Source organism: Aegilops tauschii, chromosome 2 (genome assembly GCF_002575655.3).
Source record: "Aegilops tauschii subsp. strangulata cultivar AL8/78 chromosome 2, Aet v6.0, whole genome shotgun sequence".
NCBI classification, from domain to species: Eukaryota; Viridiplantae; Streptophyta; class Magnoliopsida; order Poales; family Poaceae; genus Aegilops; species Aegilops tauschii.
Window position 1 is genome coordinate 177,375,534 of NC_053036.3, and position 26,861 is coordinate 177,402,394.

Sequence of the window (26,861 nt, forward strand, 5' to 3'; positions counted from 1 at the left end):
GCATCACTGAAGAGATTGATCCTGTGTGGACCCAACGCTTGTTACCTTTGAAGACTGTGCTTCTTCCAGACGGTTAGGCGTCATGGTCTAGAGCATCCAAGAGGAAATTGTGGATGGCCGAGTGACCGAGTTTGTGAAGGTTTGGAAGTCACCTGAAGACTTACCACGAGTGATTGGACGAGGTCTGTGTGACCTTAGTTCAAGGAGAATACGGTGAGGACTGTGTGTCCGGGACTGGGTGTCCTCAGGTTTAAATACCTAGCCGCTCCAACCAGACGTACAACTGAGACAACAGTTGGAACTGGTCTACCAAATCATTGTCTTCACCAAGCCAACTGGTTCTATTTCCTCAACTCTTTCATTTCCTCATTACTGTGTTGTTTGCTTGTTCATATCTGTGTTTGAAGACTTTGACTGAAGACTTTCTCAATTTCCTCAGTTCAGTTTCTTCATCTGTTTGTCTTCATCCTGTGTTATCCTGTGTTTACGCTTTCTGTACTCTGTGCTAGTTTTCATTTCATCATGATGACTATGCTTGTGTTCTGCTATGCATACTTTTGAGTACTTATTCCGCTGCAAGTAGTTCTTCGCTAAGGAATTTCCTCACCCACAAATTCCTCAGTGAATAATTTCTAAAAATCGCCTATTCACCCCCCTCTAGTCGATATAACGCACTTTCAGTACTAAAGTTAGTATAAAGTTGGGTCATCTATTTTGAAACGGAGGGAGTAGTTTCTTGCTACTCCGTTTTTCAACTCAGCTCCACTCTCCTGCTAGCTCAAGAAAAAATAGAGTGCCGTCTTTTTTAAAATAGTAGCGAAATAAAAAATGTTCACGGGTTTATTTAAGCAATAATTCTAGAAATGTTCATAATTTTTAAAAATATGAATTAAAAATTCCCAAGAGTTTAAAAAATGTTCACAAATTTTAAATGTTTTTGAATTAAAAACATGCTCTTGCTTCAAAACATGTTTGAGAGTTTCAAAAATGTTCACGTAAAAATGTTCATGAATCTAACAATGTCCACGAATCTGAAAAGTATTCACGAATTTTGTATTTTTGGCAAAATTTTACAATAGTCATGAATTTAAAGATATCCATTGGTTTAAAAATATTCGTTAGTTTGAAAAATCATAAATTTAAAGAGTGAAGACAAAGCGCCAAAAAATATGAAGAAACCGTAAAAAAACATAAAATCGAAAACAAATTGGCATAAAAACAAAAGAAATACGAAAGGAGAAAAAGGGGCCAGAATCTTCAAGAACCTTCCCAAAACCGGATGGAAGGCACTAAACGAGTAACATAGTGCCTATTTGGCCGGCTCAATAGTTTTTTGTCTAAATATGTCCTCTTTATTAGTCGGTAACAATGTTTATTGAAATGCAACTGATAGGAGGGGGTCGTAGGAGCCAAATATGTCTACCTACCGTATGGCCTAGAGCATGTTCAGGGAGAACGTGCTCCTCAAAATTTGACTCCCTTCTCTCGAAAGAGAAGAAACAAGACTGGAACTCCAACATCAAAGACGAAATCTCATGAATAATATTCCCGTGTAGCCCTCGTGCGCCATCCATGATGTCTTTCACTTCCACAATTCCTTTTCAACCAGTCACCACTTCCATATGTTGTAATAAGATATCAGAAGCCAAAGCTAGAGCTTTTGGCATGCAAGAGCTTCTAGAATCGTCGGGTCAGTTACGCCTTTGATAACACCTTTGCACAAACATGTGTGTAGCATGTGGACTCTGGAAATCATTTCCGTGAAGAGCCTTGCATCTAGCATGCAAGGAATTGCCAAAGGTGTTATCTAGCTTTGGTTGGCTCATTAGTAAACGGGGCTTCCTGGGGCATGCATTCTATACCAAAGGGCTACTATTACACCCTACGGGGGTGAAATAGGAAATAGGAAATGCCCACGCTTATTGCGATACCGGAGCTCACGTCGCCTCAAGGTTCCTTCCAGGCCAGTCCCAGTATAATGCATATCTACGACACCTAGGTATGCGTGCGCATATAGGCAAATACGTTATGTGATTTTGTTTTTGCTTGTTTTTCAAAAAAAAATCATTGCACATTTAAAAAAGGTTCATATCATTCATAAAAATGTTCACCACATTCAAAAAAATCATGTGTTTAAAATTAGTTATGACATTGTAAAAAATGTTCATACATTATGTAATTTTATTTTCTCAATTTGTAATAAATATTCATATCATTAAAAAATGTTTATGACAAAATATTCACATGTTTAAAATTAGTTTTTTGCAGGGATATTTAAATATTAGTTCATGACATTTTACCAAAATATTTGCTAAAACATAAAAAAAGGGTTCCCGTGATTGGCAGAAAACGTTCGTACCATTCAAATAATTGTCCATGAAAATTTTAAAATGTCCACACATCTAAAAATAGGTTTCATGACATTCTAAGAAATTTTCATGAATTTTAAAAAATTGTCGATGTGTGTTTCACAATGTTCATTGTGTATTATTCGATGTGCATCTTATAAATGTGCAACATGTATTTTAAAAATGTTCACCATGAATCAAAATATGTTAGACCTGTATATGAAAAATGTTTAACATGTATTAAAAAAGTTGACGTGTATCTCGAAAAAATAAAGAAAGGAAAAGGAAGCTGAGAAAAAACCAATGAAGAAAAACACAGAAAAAGAAAAATGAAAGAAAAACACGTGAAATCTTTCCAAAACCACTCCCACTCTCTCGATTGACGTACACACAGACTAGTTCTGCGTCGCATGCGTTAACTTACTGCTGTACTGAACATTCTATACCATGAAGATATTTTTTGTTGAGAAATCCATGAAGATTTATTGGTTTTTTTTAGGGATATGAAGATTTATCGGTATAAACTCATGAGCACACATGAACCTAGAAGGAGCCCGGAGCAAGGCCACAAGACTACAAGAGCGTTTCCCTTTTCTCAACAAAAAAAAGTGTTTCCCAGGGTCAATGGGGTCTGCGGCATACTATCCACATCAAGCACCAAGATCGCGGTTAATGGAGTGCCCGGGGAGACGATCTTTAATAGTTGCGGCCTCCGGCAAGGGGACCCAATTTCTCCAATGCTATTCATCTTGTGCATGGAGCCGCTACACAAGCTATCCCTCAAGGGAACGGCGGCTGGCATCCTCACCCCTCTTGCGCGCTCGGGCCTCATGCAGCGGGTTTCGATGTTCGTGGATGATGTCGTTATCTTCCTCAAGCCATTGAGGGCGGATCTGGTAGTCTGTGACTCCATCCTGCGTATGTTTGGTCAGGCCTTTGGACTCCAAGTCAACATGGCGAAGACAGCTGCCCTACCGATCCGTTGCTCCCAGGAGGAGGTTACCATGGTGTGTGACGCACTTGGCTGCTCCAGCGCTTCCTTCCCATGCAAGTACTTGGGTCTTCCGCTCTCCATCCGGAAGCTAACGGCAGCGCAATTCCAGGGGCTTGTGGACCAGCTAGCAATGCGGTTGCCCCATTGGAAGGCGGCGACCATCCCAAAGAGCAGTCGGGCCCTGCTGGTGCAATCCGTCCTCTCTGCGATCCCGATACACTCGATGCTCGCCCTGGACCTCCCCCCCGAAGACACTGGCCGCCATGATCAAGATATGTTGCGGCTTCATGTGGGCTGGCAAGGCGGATGCCGGAGGGGGCGCGTGCGCTGTAGCTTGGGACAAGGTGTGCTCTCCCAAGTGGGCTGGTGGCCTTGGCATCTCGGACATGCGGTGGATGAATGTGGCCCTCCAAGCCAAGTGGTTGTGGCTGCAGCGGACCGATCAGCATAGGCCCTGGTCCGAGTTCTCCTTCTCCGTCCCAAAGGAATCGAGGCAAGTGTTTCAAGCGGCCACTTGAGCGGTCGTCGGCGATGGCAGACGCACGCTCTTCTGGGAGGATAGGTGGCTCAATGGCTACCGGATGCAGGAGCTCGCACCATGGACATATGGGCGTGTTCCGGCGCGAGTGCGGAGAGTGAGGACAATGTTCGAGGCCATCAGCGAGGGGAGATGGGCCGTGGATGTCGGGCCGTCGCTGAGCGGAGAGGAAGCTGCAGAGCACATGCACGTATGGCCCATGATCGCAGCGGTTCAGCTCGATGACCAACATGCAGACCGCATCACCTGGTCCTGGGAGAAGGACGGTGCCTTCTCGGCCAGGTCGGCTTACGCGGCCAAGTTTGTTGCCCGGGAGGTGTCACCCACCGCGATATTCACGTGGCGCTCCCGGACGCCACTCCGATGCCGCTTCTTCGCATGGCTTGCGATCATGAACCATTGTTGGACGTCGGACCGGTTGGCACGAAGAGGGCTACCGCACTAGGACGCTTGTCCATTCTGTGATCAGCACGAAGAAACGATTAGCCACCTGCTCATGGAGTGTGTTTTCGTGAGAGAGGTTTGGGCCAAGGTGTTCACGACCATGGACGCGCCACATGGTGCCCCGCGTGTAGGTGAGCCTCTGCCAGATTGGTGTGCCAGGCAGGAGACCCACGGGCGGCCAGCGAGGACGATGCGGACCCTGTGCCTCCTCGTCATGTGGGAGCTTTGGAAGCATCGGAATGCCATCATCTTCGACGGAGCGACAGTCAGCCTTCAGCAGATCATGCACCGGATTGCAAGCGAGAGCAAGGTATGGAGGCAGGCGGGTTTGCTAAGAGGGGAGTTAGACGCGTTCTTCACAGCGACGCTCGGGTGGGCTAGCCGTGAGTAGTCCGATGTAGGTCATAGGAGGTGAACGGTGCAATAGCGCCATGTAAGCTCTCGTGTAACCAAACCGCGGAGGGTTCTCCCCCCTTTTCTTTTTTTAATATAAGACTAGCAAACATGCCCGTGCGTTGCAACGGGAGAAAAAAATCACATGCCCTTACCCTATGTGCAAACTGGTCCACATCCCTTACTCATAACCATATCAATGTGTGTGTATATATATACATGAGGGAAAACTCAACCTTTCAAATAAATGACATGAAAGAGTAAAATTTATCAATCAAAGAAGGTGAGACCAGTACTCAAAACTGCAAAGATTACAGACAATACACAAAATTAGCCATCACTTGTTAACATGGCACATCACTGTTCCAAGATACTAAGAAATTAACAACATATACCATCAATGATGTAGTGCTTCTCCTCAACGATGTATTGAAATTTGGGGCTACCATTGTCAGCACACTCGCACATGATAAAGTTGTACTCTCTCTTTTGCCTGCAAATAAATGTTAGACCCGCCAAATTCTTGCTTGAAATTATGGCAAAGGCTAAGAAGATTAGCGTAGTTTGTCAACTCAATATATTACAGCTACAACAGATTGCCACGCATTTTTTAAAGCGGTTGCTAAGCAAGCAATAAGTAATAAAGTAGTAAGACCTGTCAAGTAGAGCACGTAACGATGTGCAACAGTTAGTACACAAAGTTGTTAAGCTATATCGTCATGCATAGAGCACTGATTGAATTAAATTCCCAACAAGCTGCAGAAAACTAAAAATACATAGCTAGGAATATATGTTCAGCAGGAGACGACTAAAACAAAGAATCACATGTCTACATATTTAACCTTGTATTATGTAATTCAAATAGATAAAAAGTTCATGAGTTATTTGATTGGTGAGATCAGGGCAAAACAGCTCCGACAAAACACATTGTAATTTTAAGACTGCAAACAATGAACCAATATCTAAGAGTGGTAGTTGGTAATTATCATCTGAAGCATTGTTAATTCTAGAGACAACAGAAGTAAATTTAATGGGGACATTTAGTCATGTGAAATTATAATTTAGATTTTCAATCATACCGGGGGTTACAACTACAATGAGTTTGCGGGTCAAAACCAAGAAAACCAATATATTGAGTATAACTATTGAGGTATCCGAAGGAAATATGCCCTAGAGGCAATAATAAAGTTGTTATTTATTTCCTTATTTCATGATAAATGTTTATTATTCATACTAGAATTGTATTAACCGGAAACATGATACATGTGTGAATACATAGACAAATAGAGTGTCACTAGTATGCCTCTACTTGACTAGCTCGTTGATCAAAGATGGTTATGTTTCCTAGCCATAGACATGAGTTGTCATTTGATTAACGGGATCACATCATTAGGAGAATGATGTGATTGACTTGACCCATTCCGTTAGCTTAGCACTTGATCGTTTAGTATGTTGCTATTGCTTTCTTCATGACTTATACATGTTCCTATGACTATGAGATTATGCAACTCCCGTTTACCGGAGGAACACTTTGTGTGCTACCAAACGTCACAACGTAACTGGGTGATTATAAAGGTGCTCTACAGGTGTCTCCAAAGGTACTTGTTGGGTTGGCGTATTTCGATATTAGGATTTGTCACTCCAATTGCGGAGAGGTATCTATGGGCCCACTCGGTAATGCACATCACTATAAGCCTTGCAAGCATTGTAACTAATGAGTTAGTTGCGGGATGATGTATTACAGAACGAGTAAAGAGACTTGCCGGTAACGAGATTGAACTAGGTATTGAGATACCGACGATCGAATCTCGGGCAAGTAACATACCGATGACAAAGGGAACAACGTATGTTGTTATGCGGTTTGACCGATAAAGATCTTCGTAGAATATGTGGGAGCCAATATGAGCATCCAGGTTCCGCTATTGGTTATTGACCAGAAATGTGTCTCGGTCATGTTCTCGAACCCGTAGGGTCCGCACGCTTAAAGTTCGGTGACGATTTGTATTATAAGTTTATGTGTTTTGATATACCGAAGGTAGTTCGGAGTCCCGGATGAGATCGGAGACATGACGAGGAGTCTCGAAATGGTCGAGACATAAAGATCGATATATTGGACGACTATATTCGGACATCGGAAAGGTTCCGAGTGATTCGGGTATTTTTTTGAAGTACCGGAGAGTTACGGGAATTCGCCGAGGAGTACATGGGCCTTATTGGGCTTTAGGGGAAAGAGAGAGGAGAGGCTGCGCCCCCCCCCAAGGCCTAGTCCGAATTGGACTAGGGAGGGGCTGCTCCCCCTCCTTCCTTCTCTTCTCTCTTCCCTACTCCTACTACTTGGAAGGGGGGAATCCTACTCCCAGTGGGAGTAGGACTCCTCCAGGGCGCGCCATAAGGGCCGGCCCTCTCCCCCCTCCTCCACTCCTTTATATACGTGGTCAGGGGGCACCCCATAGACACAACAATTGATCTCTTGATCTCTTAGCCGTGTGCGGTGCCCCCCTCCACCATATTCCACCTCGATAATATCGTAGCGGTGCTTAGGCGAAGCCCTGCGTCGGTAGCATCATCATCACCGTCACCACGCCGTCGTGCTGATGGTACTCTCCCTCATAGCTCGGCTGGATCGGAGTTCGAGGGACGTCGTCGAGCTGAACGTGTTCTGAACTCGGAGGTGCTGTACGTTCGGTACTCGGATCGGTCGGATCATGAAGACGTACGACTACATCAACCGCGTTGTGCTAACGCTTCCGCTTTCGGTCTACGAGGGTACGTGAACAACACTCTCCCCTCTCATTGCTATGCATCACCATGATCTTGCGTGTGCGTAGATTTTTTTTTGAAATTACTACGTTCCCCAACAATATCTTGGTAGAAAAATAAGGCAGATTATGCTTTTAGCTGTAAATAGTAGAATAAGAAATTTCACTCTTTGGCATACCTGTTTTACTTTTTGTTTTCTTGATACAACTGATGAATTCCAGCACACCAGCAGGCATATGTTGTATTCACATTATTGTCCTTGAATGTTAGTGCTTGTCCCAAATTTTATTCTCTGAGTTCATATCTATCATGTGGATTCGTCTTTTTCAAAACAAATAAGATTAGCATCACAGTGTGAAAAAAACAATTTAGATGGTTATGATATTGAGGAAGATGATGCATTAGATCTAAGAACGGGAAATTTTACTGGTTTTCTTATTCAGTCGGCATCTCACAAGAAATAGATGAGATTAATCATATACTAAAGATCTGGGCATAAGCTACACTAAGAATAACACTGAGAATACAGTGAAAATTGATACACTACTTAAACTAGTCGAATGCCCGTGTGTTGCCACGGGATAACAAAAAAATATACCTTGAGAAAAAAGTTGTAATTCAAAAAGGTATGTCAAACAACCAATAATGATTCTACCACGTTTATTTTCTCCTCAGTAGTCCTTGTGTCTCCTTGACCACCCTATCGTTACAAGTTAATTAGCCTCTTTCGAATTTGGTCATCTCGCCTTACTATCACTTGGACTTGGCTCCTCGTTTAAAAAGTTTAGCAACTACATAAAATAATCCTCACTTCTCGTGGGAGATGATGGTTTATTGAATGTATGAATTGCGAATGCAATGTTCTGACCTACCACTAAAGATGATGGCGTATTAAACTTCTTATTCATAATAAATGAAAGATGCACTTAAGGCAATAATCTTTGAGTGCAAGTCTCAATACAAAAATACGTAAATACAAATTGTAGTACCCAGTATTCATAGTAGAATTGAATATTATATACAGTTACATGAGAGGATGAAAAAATGTACAAAACCTACTGCTTAAGCATCTTCTATGGGCAAAAGCTCCGTCATAGAATTGAATCTAATGTTGTAAAATCCTAATGTTCATACAAGAAACCAATCAGCTTAAGCTAAGCCCTTTAAAGAAGTGGTTGTGTGCAAGAAGATACAGCTATAAAAGAACAAACCTTGAAAAACATATCTGGTGGCTCTATACCGATCGCATGATAATGACTAACCAAATGGATAAATAATACTGGTGGAGAGTTAATCCTAATTTTCCAGATATTGTATCTGCAGGTTTACAACAAGTTGTCCTTTCCTTTTCTTTCTGCGGCTAGTCAAAATAGCATTCAACACGGCTTCTCATTGATTTTGCTCTACCATCTGCAAGAAATTACGAAGACAACGTTATAAAATGTGAACCCAACCTGTTGCCACTTGTCAGATGAAACTCATGGAGATGAAAATATGTGCACTTAATTTAACCCTCACGCGACTTGAACTCATGTGGCAACTTTCCAGCTGTCAAAACCTAAATCTGGTAAGGTAAAACTGATTATAGTTCAAATCAGTAGACCATATAGTGATCACACTTCTTTACAAACATAATATTAACACCAAGAAAATTCAATATGTAGCGAATCATAATGAAGTACTATTTCACAGAAAATGACAGATCAAATAATAGGCAATAATCTAAACAGTCTTATATTTCTTTACAGAGGGAGTATAACATTACTTCATTTGAAACTACAATGCTACATCACCCTTATTATTCCTATACTGAGAAAAAACATTTAAATGCAAATATCTGCCCCCTTCCATAAATTGATAAATGTGAGATTTCCTCACCTTTAGATGTGCGAACTGATTTCTAACCATTATGTCTTCTAGACACTGCACCAAAGCTGCATGGCTCAGATTTTTTAGTGTTTCGTCAAATATCACATTCCTATGGTCCTCTAGTACAGTAACTTCCCTTTTTTCGTCCCTAGCTTCCTTGCCCTAGCATATAGTTCAGTATATCATCTAAAAATTCAGCTACAACTGTATATAACATAAATGTGTATAAGGCATCATACAAATCGTGACTAAAAGATTCAAATTGTATACTTATACTTGGCGAAGGAGCATTTACCTACATGAGAAAATAAAGTAATATAAGAAGCACATTGTGTGTTACTGATTTGCAAATTTTCATGAAAGAGAAAAGGATTAATAAAAAGTAGTGCAAATCGGAAGCATACCTATAATGAAATGGCTATTCAATCCAACAACTATCACAAATGATAGTTTTTTGTTCCCACTGACTTCTCACATTCTTGACATGCTAGTTGATGATTCAAACATATAACCATTTGCACTTGCTGCAAAAGAGCATATTACTATATTGCGATAACAGTATGAGGAAACTGAAATACAACAAAGGTCCATCGCTAAAATGCAGTCACAGCCGATCTGGCCAAAGATTCCGAACATGATATTTTTATGAAGCGCTAGTTGTCTCACCATCATCGTTGAATGCACAATCAGCCTTGCTCTCCCTCATCATCAGTTCAAGAGAGGGTCGTCACCCTCCCGTAGCCCTAACAACCTCTCTGCTTAGAGCACCATTCCCATAAAATATTGGCTTATGTTTTCTTTTCCATACAATATACTTGTCATCGTTTCTCCCATCTAGCTATGTTTCTCAATTGTCCATGGGGTAAATGTATGTACATCTAGCTATGTTTCCATACAACAATTTATCAAAGTTTTCCCGTTTCTCCCATCTAGCTATGTTTCTCAATCTCCACTCCATCCCCTGGAGAAATAAGGTTGACATTTTCCACCCTCAATTCGTTCATGGAATTTTCATTTGGCTCTGTGGCTCATTTGAAAAAATAAAATTCTTTGCATTAAGATAATCATGTGAGTACAAAAGAGGGGTGCCCTTTGGTAACCAATCATCGATAATGATGATACACTTAGGAAATTAACACTGAAACCAGAACTTTTGTCTACTAACCAGATGATCCATCCTAACTGCAGACATGTACTCCATATAATAGTATTCATTGTGAATGCTTGTCTATGCCCAAAGGAAGAAAAATATAAGAAGCTCTACAATACTGGAATAATTTTTGAGGTAATCTTCTCGCTTAGGGTGAAAGTAAGCAGAGGCGACAGAATAAGATACCTGATAACGTCGATTAGGAACCCTACGACCAGACAAGATTGATCAATAATTTACACAATTGATGCTTGTTCTAGCCATTACCCTGTACTTGGCAGAAGTGCAATTACTACCACAGATTGCTAGCTAATAACCAAACAACCTGTAATAATTGTAATAACCACACGTTGCATATATATGTACGCTGATAGAAAATGTGATATTTGAAAAGAGAAAAATAGAACATGAAAGGGGCTATTGCTTCAGTTCTTACATTAGGATGGCACAAAAAAAACATGCAATCGTTAGTGCGTACAAATATTAACAAAAAAATGCATGTTTCTGTTAACAGCAACAATACCATGAGTTTTGCTACTCTTCTCTGCCCTAAAATGGTGGCCTGAAACTAAAAAGGATCTAACTCACCTGTTGATTGGTTTCCCCCAGCCCCCTGCTTTTTTAGACACACGTGACGCTGTTGGCATAGATGCCCCTTGAGTGCAAGCACAATGGAGCAAGTTTACCATGCATTTTCTGCTCCTCTCCACCATCTCCACCGTGGTCATCTACCTCCCATCAGCACTGCACCAGCCTGCATGAAAGCCAAAACATGATTGCAATTCATTTAGGTAATTTCAACATTATTCCATCACATTCAGGGTTAAGGTGCACAACCTAAATAAGAAACTTAAAGTGCTCTTTAACGGTCCACAGTAAAGGTAAAATAAGAAACTGATTCTACTCTTCTATATGTAGCTCCTCTATTTTGCAATTATCATAACCGAAAGAATATTCAGAGTCATTGTTCCCTGCATATCTTCTAGCCTTCACCATAGGCCATAAATAAACTTGTTTATTTTGATAGTACAATACAATACATAACTAAAATAGAATCATCTTTTAGAAATTAGGACCTGATAGCAAGTCAACAGAGGATTGAACAATGAAAATAAATCAAAGAGCGGTGCTGTGATAACGATTCGATTTGGTCGAGTTGCCTATGAAACGTGTTTGTCAGCATCAATCAACTGAATCTAGATATATGACAAACATACAGTGGGATTGGTGAAGAATTGCCTATGAATTCAGTCAATATCATGCAACAGAGATGTCAGCGAAGGGAGATGTAGTCTCATATGGGCAGCACAAAGTGCACAACAGGCACAACGGTGCTGACGTTCTCCACCATGGCCTTAGCAGCATGGACCATGTTGGCCGTAGTACCTCTATTACGGTTCGCATGGGAAAAAATTAACAAAACAATCAATTACACAAATAAGATGAGCCACGAGTGTACCAGTCATCTTCTCTTGATTGCGGATTAGCGTCCGCCTGCATAAGCTCTGTTGCGCTGACTTCTCAGCCTTGTGGGTGTCCATCATACTGCACGTGAGAGGGGATTGGGGTCGCGGTGACAGCTTCAATTTGGTACCTTGTTGTAGCAGGGGAGCAGAGAAGGTTGGTAGCTCGTGCTTTGTCGCTGCCAATTTGGTCCTGCCAATTGCAACACGAGTGTACCACAGAGAAACACAAACTAGAGATAAACTATAATCAGTTTCAGTTAGTGGATGAACCAATCAGCAGCTAGATCCCCCAAAATCCATCCCCATACCACGCCCTCACATCATCCATGGGGGACTGCCGCCGCCTCATCTAGCTCGTTCGCACCATGGAGCACCGCCACGATGTCTTCGTGGGCAGCCAGCGGCTCTCGGACCCGTACCCGTGCTCGCGCTCCGCCCCCGGCTAGCGGCTCCTTGGAACCCTCCCCGTGGTTCTGCTCCCGCCCCCGCTGTGCGTCATCATCCTCATCACGGCTGAGGCTCTTCACCAGCCTCTGCAACCACTACCCCAACGGAGGAGCCTTAATTGTTCGCGATGGGCGCCGACGGCATGATGGCTCTCAAGATCGCAGCAGGGGGTCGGGATAGGGGCACACCACCCCCAGGGTTAGTACTCTAGCGCCGACATACTGACGCTCTCCTTCTGCGCTGTCGCCAAGCTCGCCGTTGGTTGGACGCGATCTAGAGTGGTACAGATAAGAGGGAGGAGTAGAGAATTTCTTCATGGGACTGGATCCTAGCGCCGACGGCCAGGACCGCGACCGCGGGGCGGATGAGGAGGCGACAGCAGGAGACATTTTTTCTCAGGAGCCGGGAGAGAGACGGGATCGGGTGCCATGGGGTGCGAGAGGCGACGAGGCTGCGTGGGTGTGGGATCGTGCGTTCGTGGGTTGTGGTTTTTTTTTTTTGGCCTTTTTTTTCGGGCGGGGATGGAAGAAGCGGTGGGAGGACTTTCGATAGCTAGCGATAGAAGGGGGTTGAACCACGAGAGGAGGTCGAACCATCACGACGTTCGATCCCTCTTTAATAGTAGAGATAGTTAAATGGCCGATGTACTTATATTAGAAATATTTATTACTCTGCATCCCTGCCCATGCAGAACAACAAATGTCGTTAACTTCAACTTAATTTCCAAACAAATCCCTGCAGGCCCATGGAAAAGAAGATGCTTGCATCTAAAGCAGTAAAAATATATCCTAGTTTCTCATGAGCAGCTACCAACAGGCAAAGAAGATGAGTTGTCATCAGAATAAAAACATAACATAAGCATCTTGCCTTCGATGGCCCCGATGCATATTTCAAAAAGAATTGGTCAATGAATACACTTTAAAGTGTAAATGTTGATTCTTGAACCATTAAGATTGAGATCTGGATGAGTTTGCAAACCTTGATTGATTAGAGATCAATTGCTTATCCATTGACATACGTGTGTTCTCATATGCAGACTAACTATATTGGACAAAGTAAGAGAGGCTTAAGATCTAAACTATAGGCAAGAAAGATTAGAAGCACCAGATCATCATGGACGTACCTGTTCAACATGAAATTTGACTGAATGTTGACCAATGAGCTTCAAATCCACCTGGTCTTCCAACTCAATAGCATCTCTCCCTGCACTGGATCTCTTAAATTTCTTAAAAGGTCACCAACAGCAAAAACCTACCCCCAAGAAAATCAACATGCCGCTCCACGGGGCCACGCCGCCGCTGTGTCCACAGAATCATGTATCCTCCAGATCTCTGCGCCGCCGAGCGTAGACTCTGCCTCATCCACGTCCCTCTTAACCACGTCGCTGCAGCACCGGCCAGGTGGCATGATGCCGCGCTAGTGAGCAGCATCACGTTGAGATTAGCTCGCCACGGCATGCGCCAGGACCCCGGCCCGCCGCACCACCTCGGCGCACAGCATCAGCCCCGTCCAGGCGCCCAGGTACACCTCCAGGGAGCCGTCCCACGCGCCAACTACGCTGATTCGATCCGCTGTCAGGGCGGCCGAGGATGAGGCCTAGGACATGACCTCGCCGAACGCCATCGGTGATCGATCAGGTCATGGGGTGCTGGGGTTTCGACGAGTTGGGGTTGGGGAGGCGGCTAGTGCCTTTTCAGGACGGGAGGAGTTATTTTTTTAGGGAAGGACGGGAAGGAGGTGCGTGCCGTGAAAGAAACTCAGGGCTGGCTGGATTCTTTGTTGGGCCAAATTGGATTTACGTGTGAATTTGACGTACAGGCAGAAAACAAAACATCGGATATGGCCCGAAACTACAGACGGTTCCCCAAATTAGTACCACCTCGCCTATATGTTTTAAAATCAAACTGAAAACGTAAATTCACGGGAAGAAGCGTATTGTGACGGTGAACCCATAGTCAATCTGTGCTTTATTATTACTAGCAAAAAGGCCCGTGCGTTGCAACGGGTGAAAATCAATATCAAACACCCCTTGCCTTTTCGCACCTTATCCTCTTCCCCGCGCTTGTCCGAGATAGTTGTGATGTCTATGTGATCACAATGCACCCAAATGTGATCAATCTCAAGATGATGAGCTGATCCACAACATAACACACTGTCTATGTAGGCTAGCATTAACTGACAAGCTCATGCGGAATCAGTTATCATACACGAACATCATTAATAGCTAATGACCAACACATGACAAGGTTAAAAATATCACCCTAAGGCCGGCTCCAATGCAAGAGCGTTTAAAATCTTGAGCAAATTAACATGCACAATCATACAACCCTAGCAGCTACATTGTGTATACTTTTTTTAGTGTCCGACTCTAGGTTATGTGTCTGAGGCCGAAAGTAGCCGGGACGATGCAAAAGTTGCCAGGATTTTATTCCTAGCGCCTGCATTGTACATGCCCTAACCAAGTTTCAGGTGACAAAAAACACTTTTAATTTTCTGAAAAAAATGAGATGGTTTTTTTGAACTCTTCTTGATCATCTACATCCATATGGCAGAGGGCCTCCCAAAGCTCACAAGCAAAAGAGCAATTGCGGCGAGGCAACATATGTTTGTTTCATTGGGGTCATTTTTATTGTGGTGATGAAGAAGCTCCTCGATCTGCATGGGTTGGTTCCGTTGAAAATTGAGCGTAATAAAAATAAAGTTGCTCATAATTTAGCTAATATTGATTGCTACATAGCACCGCTAGTTCGTTGCGCCGGTTTCAACCAGCGTATCTAAGTTTGTACTATAGAACACTATTACATTTATCCCATGAATAAATTTGTTTGGTGCAGGAAGCAACAATGATGACTTGAAAAGAACGTCAAGGAAGTGGAAAAAATAAAAGACCCTTCAACACAAAGTCTGAGTATGTGAACCAGCCTCCCTTCCATCATTTATCTTTCCTTTTATCTTTCCCTCCCTTTTCTTCCTGAATTCATCTCCTTCCTAATTTCTGTCCTGAGCACATATATAGAAGGCCTACTCTTTCCTTTTATCTTTCCCTCCCTTTCCTTCCTTATTTCTGTGACCTTGCTTCTCTTTCCTTCTTTTTATTTCTCGTGTAATTGGCCTCATCTCATCCTTCCTCAATCGACCCAAGGCTGCTTGGTGATGTAGTAAAACTCACAGGCCTATATAAATTAGTGCACTTTAATTGAAAGGGGAAAGGTGGGATTAATTAGTTTGACAATGAACGTCGTTTCTTTTTTTAGACCAGGCCCAGCTCGGCCCATGCGAAGGACAAAACAGATGAGGGACAAAAGGAGCAATTGAGATAGGCGCATGGCCCAGGCTTTGAGAGTTGCATAGAAAGAAAAAAGAGTTTCTTTTTGTTGCAAGAAACATCAGCCTTGGGAGTTGGCTAGCGGCTACGTGCTCTTTCCTAGACAACCCGAGTTCGAATCCAGACATTCGCAATTTTTTTTGGCATTCCGACAATGACCTAAAGGAAACGCCCTGGATCAAGGGAGGAGATCGGGATGGACGTGGTCGGACGCGACGCACGTGCCTACTCTGGCCCATACGGAGGCCCAGCAAAGCGACGTACAGATTCAGGCGGAAGCCCAACATAGCGACGTCATTAAATAAAATTAACGATAGCGACGTGGTACGAGCAGAAGCATTAGTACCACCTCGCGTATATATTTAAAATTTAAACTGAAAACGTAAATTCACGGGAAGAAGCGTATTGTGACGGTGAACCCGACAAAGTCGATCCGTGCTTTATTATTAGGGAGAGACTAGCAAAAGAGCCCGTGCGTTGCAACGGGAGAAAAAACACAACACACTCTTAACTGAACAACCATCACTCAAGACCATAATAGGTCAATCTCCTTTATTTTAGCGACGCATCATATTTGTGTTGCCGCTTAACCTTCTTATCACCTTCGCCGGCGATGGCCTTAGTGTTCACATAAACCAAAACGTGTTTGAATGTGGTTAATCCTAAGACGTCTCTCTCTCCCTCTCTCCTCCGTCTCCCTCTTTCTCTCTCTCGCTTTCTCTCACACTCGCGATGAGAAATCGGTTGTTTTCCCCTACGATGTATTCAGAGGTATGCATGTGTAGCTCTCGATGTTTTCTTTTTTCCTATATGACTATAGTGAGTGTTTATTTGTAATCCAGATCGCCGCCTGTACGAAAGAAAAATGGATCGTGTGCTATAGTTATAAGTTTGCTTCCAAAACAATATCTAAAAAATATTTAACAGGTAAAATTAACATCATATTCAGATTTCACACATTTTTCTAATCAAGTTTCATATATAACATGTTAAAATCGGAGTTACGGTTTAAAAGATACGTATAATTTAAAAAACCATTTGTTTGACTTAAATATCTTCCAAAATAATAACATGTTCAACATCCCATTGTGCAACATTATTTATTCCAATTTTTGCAAACATTATAAATAGGATTACACTAAGTATTTCTTTTTGTACGATGAAATTTGGACGTATCCTAACAATGTTCTTGTTACCTATTTCAGCTCCGCACTTTCATTTCATCCGAAAATACGAACTTTTTTTATCAATCATACTTGTTTCACTTTGAGAAGGTGTTTTTTAAATTATTTGAGAATCTTTTTAAAATGGTATCATTTTTGTGGCGATGTTTTTTTAATATTAAATTTCATTTGAATGTTTTTTCACTGTTGTTTGGGCTTGGTCCATTGTCATTTGGCCCATGTAGTAAGTCCAGCCCCCAAACTGCAGCCGCGCCAGGAGGGGGGGATCCCAAAGTACGGTGAATCTAGAAAGCGGGGGAGGTGGTAAATATGGGTAGGATGAAGTTGGTGAGGTGGCCGCTGCCTTTTGGCGAACTCCAAGGCAACCTTGTTAGATCTAGCGTGCGGCAATGTGGTATAGCATGGTGCCATTACTATTGGTAATGCTAATAAATTATTGTATACAACAACAAGAATATACAAAACTTATATTTTTTTTATGTTAAGAGCGAGCTCAATTCAAATCAAAGAAAATTAAATGTCCAAGTTTCTTTCATCCTTCCTACCTCCTTTAAATTACAACAGTTAAAGCAAAATCTCAAATTACTAATCTCATAATACAATAAAAAAAATTAATGTTGCTCCCAAGAAAAGGCATAAATATGTAATTGGCTTGGATATAACAGGGCAGACTTGATCGTTATATGACTATTTATGGAAGTAAGCACAAATGACTCTGCTGATGGTATGATATGATAATGAACACACTGAACTAATGAAAGTGTAAGCAGGAGCTGAATCCTTACCTTTAAATACCTGAAAGCATCCTCAGAATATTTTCACCTCACAATAATAAATATAGTTATATATAGATTAATAACAAAATTGACCAGGAAGCTAAGCTACTTTTTTTAGTATGATGAAAATATGACATGTTCTGAGAGGCACCCCTTTATGACCTGCATAGAGAAAATCAATAAGAAATTTAGTTATAAGTATATTAGTAACAAAATTGATCCGGAAACGAAAAAATTTCAGTACAATGAAAATATGGCATTTCTTGTCAGAGAAAATAATTTGCAACTCTAAAGAGGCAAAGTAATGTAAATGTCAGTAAGAGAATCAGAAAGAAACAGTATTGAGCATCGACCTGTGCAAATATGTAAAATGGCAGTCAGATCGATCTGCGTGTACCATATAGTAGTCCATCACTATGACTATATTTGGAAAGAGGGAACATGTCATGCCAGTCCCACCCAAAATTATGGGTGCTTCATGATATCCAAATTTTTTTAAGCATCAATAATTTATAAGGAAGTGCTTCTCTGATACATCTTCTGTAACAACAGCCATGTAGAAGCTAAGCTTGATGTATCAAATTTGCGTTGGAGAGCGTTGGTGCCATCAAATTTTCATTGGAGCGTTGTAGTCCTTCGTTTCAAATTTCAACACCAAAATCTCCCTTTGGCCAGTGTGCGGATTCTACCATGCTGAAGCCATGGAGGGCGCTGTCTTTGGATCTCCTGGCCCAAGTAGTACTCTGACAGCGTGCTCATGCAGGGATCGGCAGCATGCCAGCATGTAGGCTCGTGGAGGGAGGAACAGGACGACCACCGGCTGCAGCATCAGCAGGCGAGATAGAGGCGCTCGCTGGAAGAGGAGTGGTGGAAGCGCAGGGTCCTACGGCTAACCGGACAGGCTCCAGGCCACGCGCGACGACCGTACGTGCAAGGACATCAGGATGAAAACCATGAACCGCGAGGGTGAGCAAACCATGGAGAAGAGCGATGGTGTGCACATGCTGTTGCCGCGAAGCCACCAGAGACGCTCCACTCAATCCAGTCGACGGTGATCTTGGGAGCCGGGCCTTGCTTAGAGTGAGCTAACAGGAGGTTAGGAGCAGGCGAAGAGGCATCCGGGGCCGGAAGAGGTAGCCTACGACTAACGGCGGGGGACGGGGTCACCCAGCGCCCGAACCCATGGCTTCAAGTCCGGCAAACGTGGTTGCATCTGGCAGTGGAGAACGCCTCCCTCCGGCCACACTCGCCGTCCGCGTCAGCCCCTCCTCCTTAGCACCAACGATGCGCTCGATAGAGGCCTCCTGCACATGATACGGCGGTGATAAGCCCTAAATCCCGGAAGCGGGGAAACCTCGAGAGAGGAGATATGGTTCGATGTAAAAAGTGGCGATATTTGGTTAGGTATAGCAGGCTTTGATACGTATACCGAACGCGTGATTAATTCTAACTTAATCTTGGATTGATTTTCATTTTAGATTCAATCGTACGAAGGCTGGATCTGGCGTTCCCCGGTTTGAATCCTTTTTCAGAGGCCGAATAGATCAGGTTGAGGCCCAGCCAGTTGTGGGCGCACGTGTACTATAGGCAAGTAAAATAGTACCACCTCGGATATAGAAAATAATATAGGTGAAAAAAGTTGAAAGCGTAAATTCACGGGAAGAGGCGTATTGTGACGGTGAACCCGACAAAGTCAATCCGTGCTTTATTATTAGGGAAAGACTAGCACAAATGTCCGTGCGTTGCAACGGAAGAGATACTTGACGTGTCCATAGAATAAGCACAACGCAACAATAACTAAACAGTGTCATCTAATGGCTACACTGAGGCGCATGGCGAAAGCTAGCAAAAATGCATATAAGTCATGCATAAAAAACCACGCTACACATACAATACTTTTGGTATGAATTTTGTATGACGGTTCTGATATTAAAGGATTCAAATCTTCCATATAAGGTACTATTTTGGAAAGTTGGAGTACTCTTTGGTGTTTGCACTACGCTGTGAATTTTTTTTCGAAATTCGCACCGAGCAGCAATTCTTTTTCCGGATGGTGCATCGAGTCTGAAAAAATCTAGCTAAAAGGGTTGGGTTAAATAATGTGTTTTAGCCCCTCTCTCACTTCACTGGACATTAATTCATTTGTGTCGGGTAAATACCATGACAGATGAAAAAAAAGAGAAACTTGGCTCCATTTATTATTAAAAAAAGCAAACATATCTGTGCATTACAATGAAAAAAAAATATGTTGAGTAACCTGAAAAATAATTTATCATTCAAACAATTTCGCAAGAAGCAAAAGAATATTAAAAGCACTCAAAAGTATCAAGGGCCATGAATGATGTCCAAACAACGGTTTAGTGCTCCTGAAATAAGTTGTCCTAAATCCCAGACTTCCAAAAGAAAACCATGAAAGAACTGAAGAACATTGAAAGAAGTGGCCATGGATGCACAAGTCACATAAAAATCATAACAGTGACACTGCTAGCACACTGCACTTGAACAAAAAGTACAATGGCAAAAGTCCATGTTGAGAGTTACAACAGAGCATGCTACTTCAAAGTTATTCATAATCTGATTGCATAGAATATAGTACTCATGTTGTAATTAATCGATGAGGTAAATCTTTTGCCACCGTTTCGAAAAAAAGTACTTGTGTTGTACGACGGCGTATCACAGAATAGATGAAGCACGGCCCTTGAATTCATACTCTCCTTTTTTAGAAAAACATATCGATATCTCTCCTATTGTACAGGAGAAATAACAAGTAGCCAGTTCAATTTGTAAGAACTTTAAAATACGGATCATATTCTATCTAGCAACTCCAGCAGCCAGCCGGAGGTGTAGCAGTCAGCGGCAACAGCATGCACGCGCACCACACACACGCGAGCCAGGCATGCATGCACGCAGCAGCAGGCAAACGCACGCAGAGCACGCGGTGAGCCGATGAACCCGGATGTCAGCCGGAGAAGGGCATGCACGTACTCCTAGACGACTCGATCGAGAGTGGAGGACGGCGGCGCGGAGTGTTGGTCGTCCGGCGCCCCGGTCGGGGAGGTGGGCACAAGACTTCGTTCGCTGGAGTTCCCTGGGTAGCGGACCTAGGCGACTCGTCATTAGGCCTGAATCCTCTTTTTTTCTCATTCACGAGCAAGTTCTTAGACACATAGGCCTGCATCCTTTTTCCCTCATTAATTGGCATGCGTGATTTCCTCCTCAGCCCTTCCTACTCCCTCCCTCGTTAATACGCCTTCCTTTTCCCTCGTTAATTAGCACTGCCTGAGCTCGCCCCTCTCTTTTGTTTTTCAACAGATCCATGCCTCATCCTCCAATTATTTAATTCCCAACAAGGCTTGTCCTTAGGCAACTTGCTCACATATTTAAACTGGTGGGACTCATTGTTACAAAGCGATGTGGGGCTATCTTTTTAATGAGTAAACTAACATGAAAAGGCTGATTAGAAGCCCACTCGGCCCTTGCCGAACATATGTGTATTGTGCAGCTTGACGTGTTGGTCTTTTTGGGATCGGAAGAGTGCTAGACTGGCCGTGGCTGAGGCCCAAAAGTGCGTAGGGCAGGCCTAATACACATCAAATACGGCAGGGAACAAACAGAGGAAGCTTTTGTTTACGTGCGGACCCCAAATTAGTACCACCTCGTTTATATTACGATTTTGTTTATACAGATCGTAAAAGCGTATTATGACATGAGAAGAAAGCGTATTGTGACGGTGAACCCGACAAAGTCAATCCGTGCTTTATTATTACTAGCAAAAAAGCCCTTGCGTTGCAACGGGAGAAAAATAATATGGTACACCCCTTTCCTAAAGCATGGCTCAGAACCCACCACAACTTCACTTCTTCTATTTGAACATGGCACTCCATTTAGAAATAGTAGCTAGTTCAAAATTATTCAGCCCATATACTATCTTGTTAATTCCTATAAAAATAGATTAAGAGTTAATTAATTAGTCAACCCTTTGAATAGTAATGCTCACCTTTTGTGATATTTAGATTGAATGGTGAACTTCAGAAACTCACCTCATCTCCCCTTCTTCCTAACCTATACCCCCTTCGCTAGTCTCATGAAGACGAGATCTCTGAAGAATCAACATAGTACTTGTACAAAGAAAATAGTTATGTACCAGTAGGAAGCAACAACCCTATGCATGTCCTCACTCTCATATGCCCGTGCGTTGCAACGGGAAAAAACAAATCATCGCATGTTCCAAGCGACCCATCGGTGTTACCACTCTCTTCACCATCATGGTCATGTTGTCCATCTATTCATGACGAACAAGATCAATCTCAGGTAATGAGCCTGATCGTCACAATCTAGCACACACCTTTAGCAATCCCATCATGTGCCTCGCAACGAAAAAAATTATCCCTACACCCTCCTACCAGAATAGAACACATCTAAGTTGATGCCTACAAAATTGTTATAGTACAAAGCAAGCCAAATTTGCCATGCCTCTATGCTAGCAATTTTTTAGTTAAATTGAAAAATAATATAAATTTATTTTTAAGCTACCAAAACTTTGATTAGCTGTTACCACTGAGACAGAAAGTCTGGAATCGAGACACATATTATTCAGTACATCAAAATATTCAGAGTAGTGGTGTAAAGAAGAAAAACAATAAAAGTAGTCTTTAGAAAAGAACTACATGGTTCACATGGTGGCTCTATTTTTATGCATGTAATGCAGTACAAATTTTATCACATTTGCAGTAAGAGGTTAAAATTTCATGGTAGAGTCGACCTCTGAGTATTTAACTTTCTGTTATTTGTTTAATCCTAATGTAACGCATGGCCGCAACTTGAGTAATCAGACAGACATAAACCATGCGTTGTGAGCTGATAAAAAGAGTAGGTTGAAGATGCTCGCACGGATGTCCTCATGCCCAAAAGTGAATCGCAGACCACTAACCTTTTTCAACAATCCACCTATCTTCTGCTTTGATGGCTGGTTGTAACCATATTGAAACAAAACTGATGATTCACTGAGCAGCTGTGGCGCAAAAAAAAGAAATATTTGAAAAATATAGGGTTTTGCTCACCGTTCGCACAGTATGTTGACTCCTGCTAATGCCATGTCCTTCATCGATTACATTAGACAGATTGGTAGTCAAGATCAATTTATCAGATTCGATAAGGTGGATGAATGCCAAGGGGAAAATAAATTATCAAGGAGAAATATTAATGGAAAGCATTCTCTGTAGAAAAGTGTCAGTAAAAAATTGAATTTATGTGTGGGTCTGCATCTGTTAAATAGAATTGAACAACAACAAAACTGAACTATTTATGTTGTGTCTTCCTAAGCATTCACATGCATGGCTGAAAATGCAATGATATATATTTGATTAAGAAAACGTATGCTCATAGTATAGAAAGTACACATACTTCCTATATTCCAAGCAGACCAGGAAGGAAGTAATGTGGATAACTTATCTTGTCTGGCAATAAATATGGTGCCAAGCCTTTAGCCCAATCATCTCATCCTCGTCCAATGTAGTGGTAGAATTGTGTGATAACTGATAACACACAGACACATCTTAATATAATTATTATCTGCATGCATATATATTTGCGTAAGTGTGGATGGCCGGAAAGAAATCCATACCTGAACATCCATGCTGATGGTCCTGAAGAAATCATATGCAGCTGCAGAACTTGTCATGCAAGTCAGAAAAGGGCAGCTCCTCACCCACACGCACGCATGCACAGGATAGATCAGAATAAGATGTACCTGTGAGTTTTGAGTGATTGATCACCCCATGGTGGAGGAGCGAAGAGGCAGGGGATGAGCTTGAGTAGCAGGCGGCCGTTTAGAATTATACAATCCCCTGTTGTTGGATTCATGCTAATCTGGATATACACAATGATTGAGCGCCTTCGCTCAGGCTCGTCATCTCCCTCAACGAAGCAGGTAGACATGGAGACAGAGGGGAGCAGTCACTGCACGCCCCTGGAACTGCCGGTCTGTGCCATAGACAGCCCCGCTGCCGCAGTCCAAGATCCGTGCGGCCTCGTCTCGCGGGTTGCAGAACCTCGTGACACGGCGATCTCGGACAACGATCCCACCAAGCAGTAGTGGATCACAGTACAGCAACAGTAAAACCTCAAAGAGAAACAACGATCGATTGATCCTAGCTAGAGCACCCGGTCGGAGAGCGACGACAGGCGGCAGAAGAAGTTGAAGCCGGCGGAGGGCATGTCGCCGCGGAACCTGGGGTGACGGAGGTAGAAGAAGCCCATGCCCAGCAGCAGCGCCTTGAACGGCACGGGATAGAGCACAAGCGGTGCGTACCCGGTGGCGCCAGTCGTGGCCAACTTCGTCGCCCAAATCATGGCGCCTACTTGGGCGGCCGTGCGAGCGCCGGCGTACATGGCGTGTTGTGCCAGGCCCGGTTGCGAGGGGCTGGCTTTTTATATCGATCTTGAGCTGGAGACATGTTTGGTCAGATCAGGAATCTGCATCTGTTACGGTCCACGTGACGGAACCGGGCGGGATACATATTTAAGTTTTTACAGGCCCAATAACGTAGACCCACCAACGTTCGATGCACGTCGCCTCGTTCCAGAATTAGTACCACTTACGTTTTAAATTCAAACTGAAAGCGTAAATTCACGGGAAGAAGCGTATTGTGACGGTGAACCCGACAAAGTCAATTCGTGCTTTATTATATATATATATATATATACACACACACTAGCACATATGCCCGTGCGTTGCAACGGGATAATAAAGATACAAATTATTCTGTCAGCAAACTTAGTCACAATACCTGTATGAATTTCGTAGAAAATTTGTTAAATTTTCAAGCTAAGTCTAGAATGCATATAATACGCACATCTTAATCTTGAATCAAAAGCACGGAGGTAAACATACTCCTATAACTGTATATAAAACTACAATATATCTGCCTGATTGAAATTGTATTACATCAATTTGTGCACACGCAGTGCTCCAAACTGATTAAGATAGTTACCTCACAGAAGTTGACTTTTAACATGAATTCAATCAATTTCATGGTATCGCCTATACATATCGAAAAAAGGCCATCAGTCATTTTCCTACATCTATATATGTCATCTTTGTAAGGCTTAATTTGGATCAACATCCAACCATGAACCTTCCATGTCGCAACCTCATTTCATATTTAATTTTGAACTATATAATGCAGCTAGTTTAAGAAATACAGACTTCTAATGCAAGGTTAGGTACGTGACGTGTAATTTTATGTGAATGATATTTTATATGAAATTCAAGCAGCTACGGATTAACAAAAAAACTATGTCTTTTGTTCTGAGCAATAATGAGAAATCTACACTCGAATTAGTTAATACCGGGCACCTTCTATATTTCTGCCGAATCCTATTTGCTCATGTACGCAAATCCATCCAGTTTCTTGCCAACAATAAAACTCGAGCATTGGATTAACAATGTTGTTAATCAGGTGATCAATATGCACCTTCTACTTTTTGCCGACCCCCCATTTGCTTGTTTGTGTATGCATGCAAATCCATGAGTTTCTTACTTACAGTCAATTAAAACCTGAATCTGGACATGCATAGTGCGCATCCTTGTAAATTGGACAGCCTCACGGACATTGCCGATGACGGTAGTTAGAGCAACGGAAGTGCTGCCCTGATGATGCAAGGTGAAGCATATGTGCAAGAAAGCAAGATACAAAATAGCGTACCCAGGCGTGCAGTTCTCCTCCCACATCGCTGCTTCCTTCGTTTCCCCTGTTACACACCGCCGCCGCTGTCTTAGCGTACCCAGGGGGGACCTAACTGAAACTGAAGCGTGCAGAGCTCCCCCGCTCTCTTTCCATGGCAAATTCCTCTGCTCCTTGTATTCATCTACTTCGTATTATTTCCCGACATCTCTTCTCCACTTTGCCTCTCTCTCGCCACCGGGGTCACCCATCTGCGTCTGGGATCGCGTCCTGGCTATCGATCCATGTCGACCCTGTAGTCGACCCCAACACTCGATTTGGTTCGACAACCCTAGGTCGTGGATCACGGCACCGACAAGCAATCCAGGCTACTGCCCTTCTAGATCTTTGACTCGACCGGCGGCTGCTCACTGCTGCCACCAACCGACGTCCGCTGGCCGCCGGCTTAGGCAACCATCGCAGCCCTGCCGTGACGGGCGCCGGCTGCCTGCTGCAGGGCTGCAGTCACCTCCGATCGGTGTCAGCGCACGCTTGTCGATTGATTTTGGAGACGTGGGCTCGTCGTATTTTATTTTGATCGAGAGAACAGGCCCAGAGGCTAGTTCGAGGTATGAAGAAACACACGGGACGAGACGGACGGAACCAAGCCAAACCAAACCAAGAATAGTACCACCTCGGATATAGATGAAATAAAACTGAAAGCGTAAAAAATCACATGAAGAAGCGTATTATGACGGTGAACCCGACAAAGTCGATCCGTGCTTTATTATTAGGTAGAGAAAAATTAAATTATTATAGGGAGAGAAATTAGGAAAAGATTAGGGAAAAAGATACGCACACTCATGCATATTCGAGAGAAAAATGGTCAGTGGGGTCTCCTTGCTGCCGGGCCAAAGCCGCCCCGGTCGACCACCACCATGTCCACTGTACCTGCCCTCAGTCACTCAAAAAAAAAAACTGCCCTAAAAACAAAGAAATCCCCACAAAAGAAAAACAAAGAAATCCCAAGTCCACTGTACCGAGACGTTGCCTCGCGCCGGTACACCAGCTACCAAGCTGACACGCCACACTAGCGTGCCTTTGCGAGAGGGACAGCCCTGCTCGCCCTGGCATCGAGACACCACTCACTGTCCCACACCCGTCGCGGCGGAGCGACCGCAGTGGGCTCGGCGTCACGTGAAGCCACGTGAACCGGGGGCCTATCAACCGGTCCACGGCTTTGTTTCATTGTGCAGAAATTTTATCGACCGAACAAATCATGGTAATACAGAGCATCTTTAATAGTTTCCGTATTCATAAAATAACCACCGTGTGAAGAACTTTTTTTCTTTCGAAATTTCATAAACTTGTTCCAAACTTTCCCTTCATCTACAGAAAAACAAGGATTCCGTAAAAGTGTCTCGTCTGGTCAGCCAACCGCCACTGGAGCCTGCTGTGCCGTCACCACACACCCACCAAAGCGTCCATGCCGAGGCCGCTAGC

The 26,861-nt window shown here is 43.1% G+C and overlaps 1 long non-coding RNA gene across 3 annotated transcripts; it reads right to left on the reverse strand.

The window, feature by feature from the left end:
- Positions 1-8,362: 8,362 nt before the first annotated feature.
- Positions 8,363-24,094, reverse strand: LOC120973206 (uncharacterized). Of its 3 annotated transcripts, none has more exons than XR_012202222.1 (5): positions 23,444-24,094; positions 23,318-23,358; positions 11,956-23,228; positions 9,751-11,250; positions 8,363-9,641 (listed from the first exon to the last, which is right to left on the reverse strand). It is a non-coding gene; the product is annotated as an uncharacterized lncRNA (long non-coding RNA). The 3 variants fall into 3 exon arrangements; XR_006669723.2 differs by having other exon boundaries at positions 8,363-11,250; positions 11,956-21,633; positions 21,735-23,228; positions 23,444-24,071; XR_005767514.2 differs by having other exon boundaries at positions 8,363-11,250.
- Positions 24,095-26,861: the final 2,767 nt, after the last annotated feature.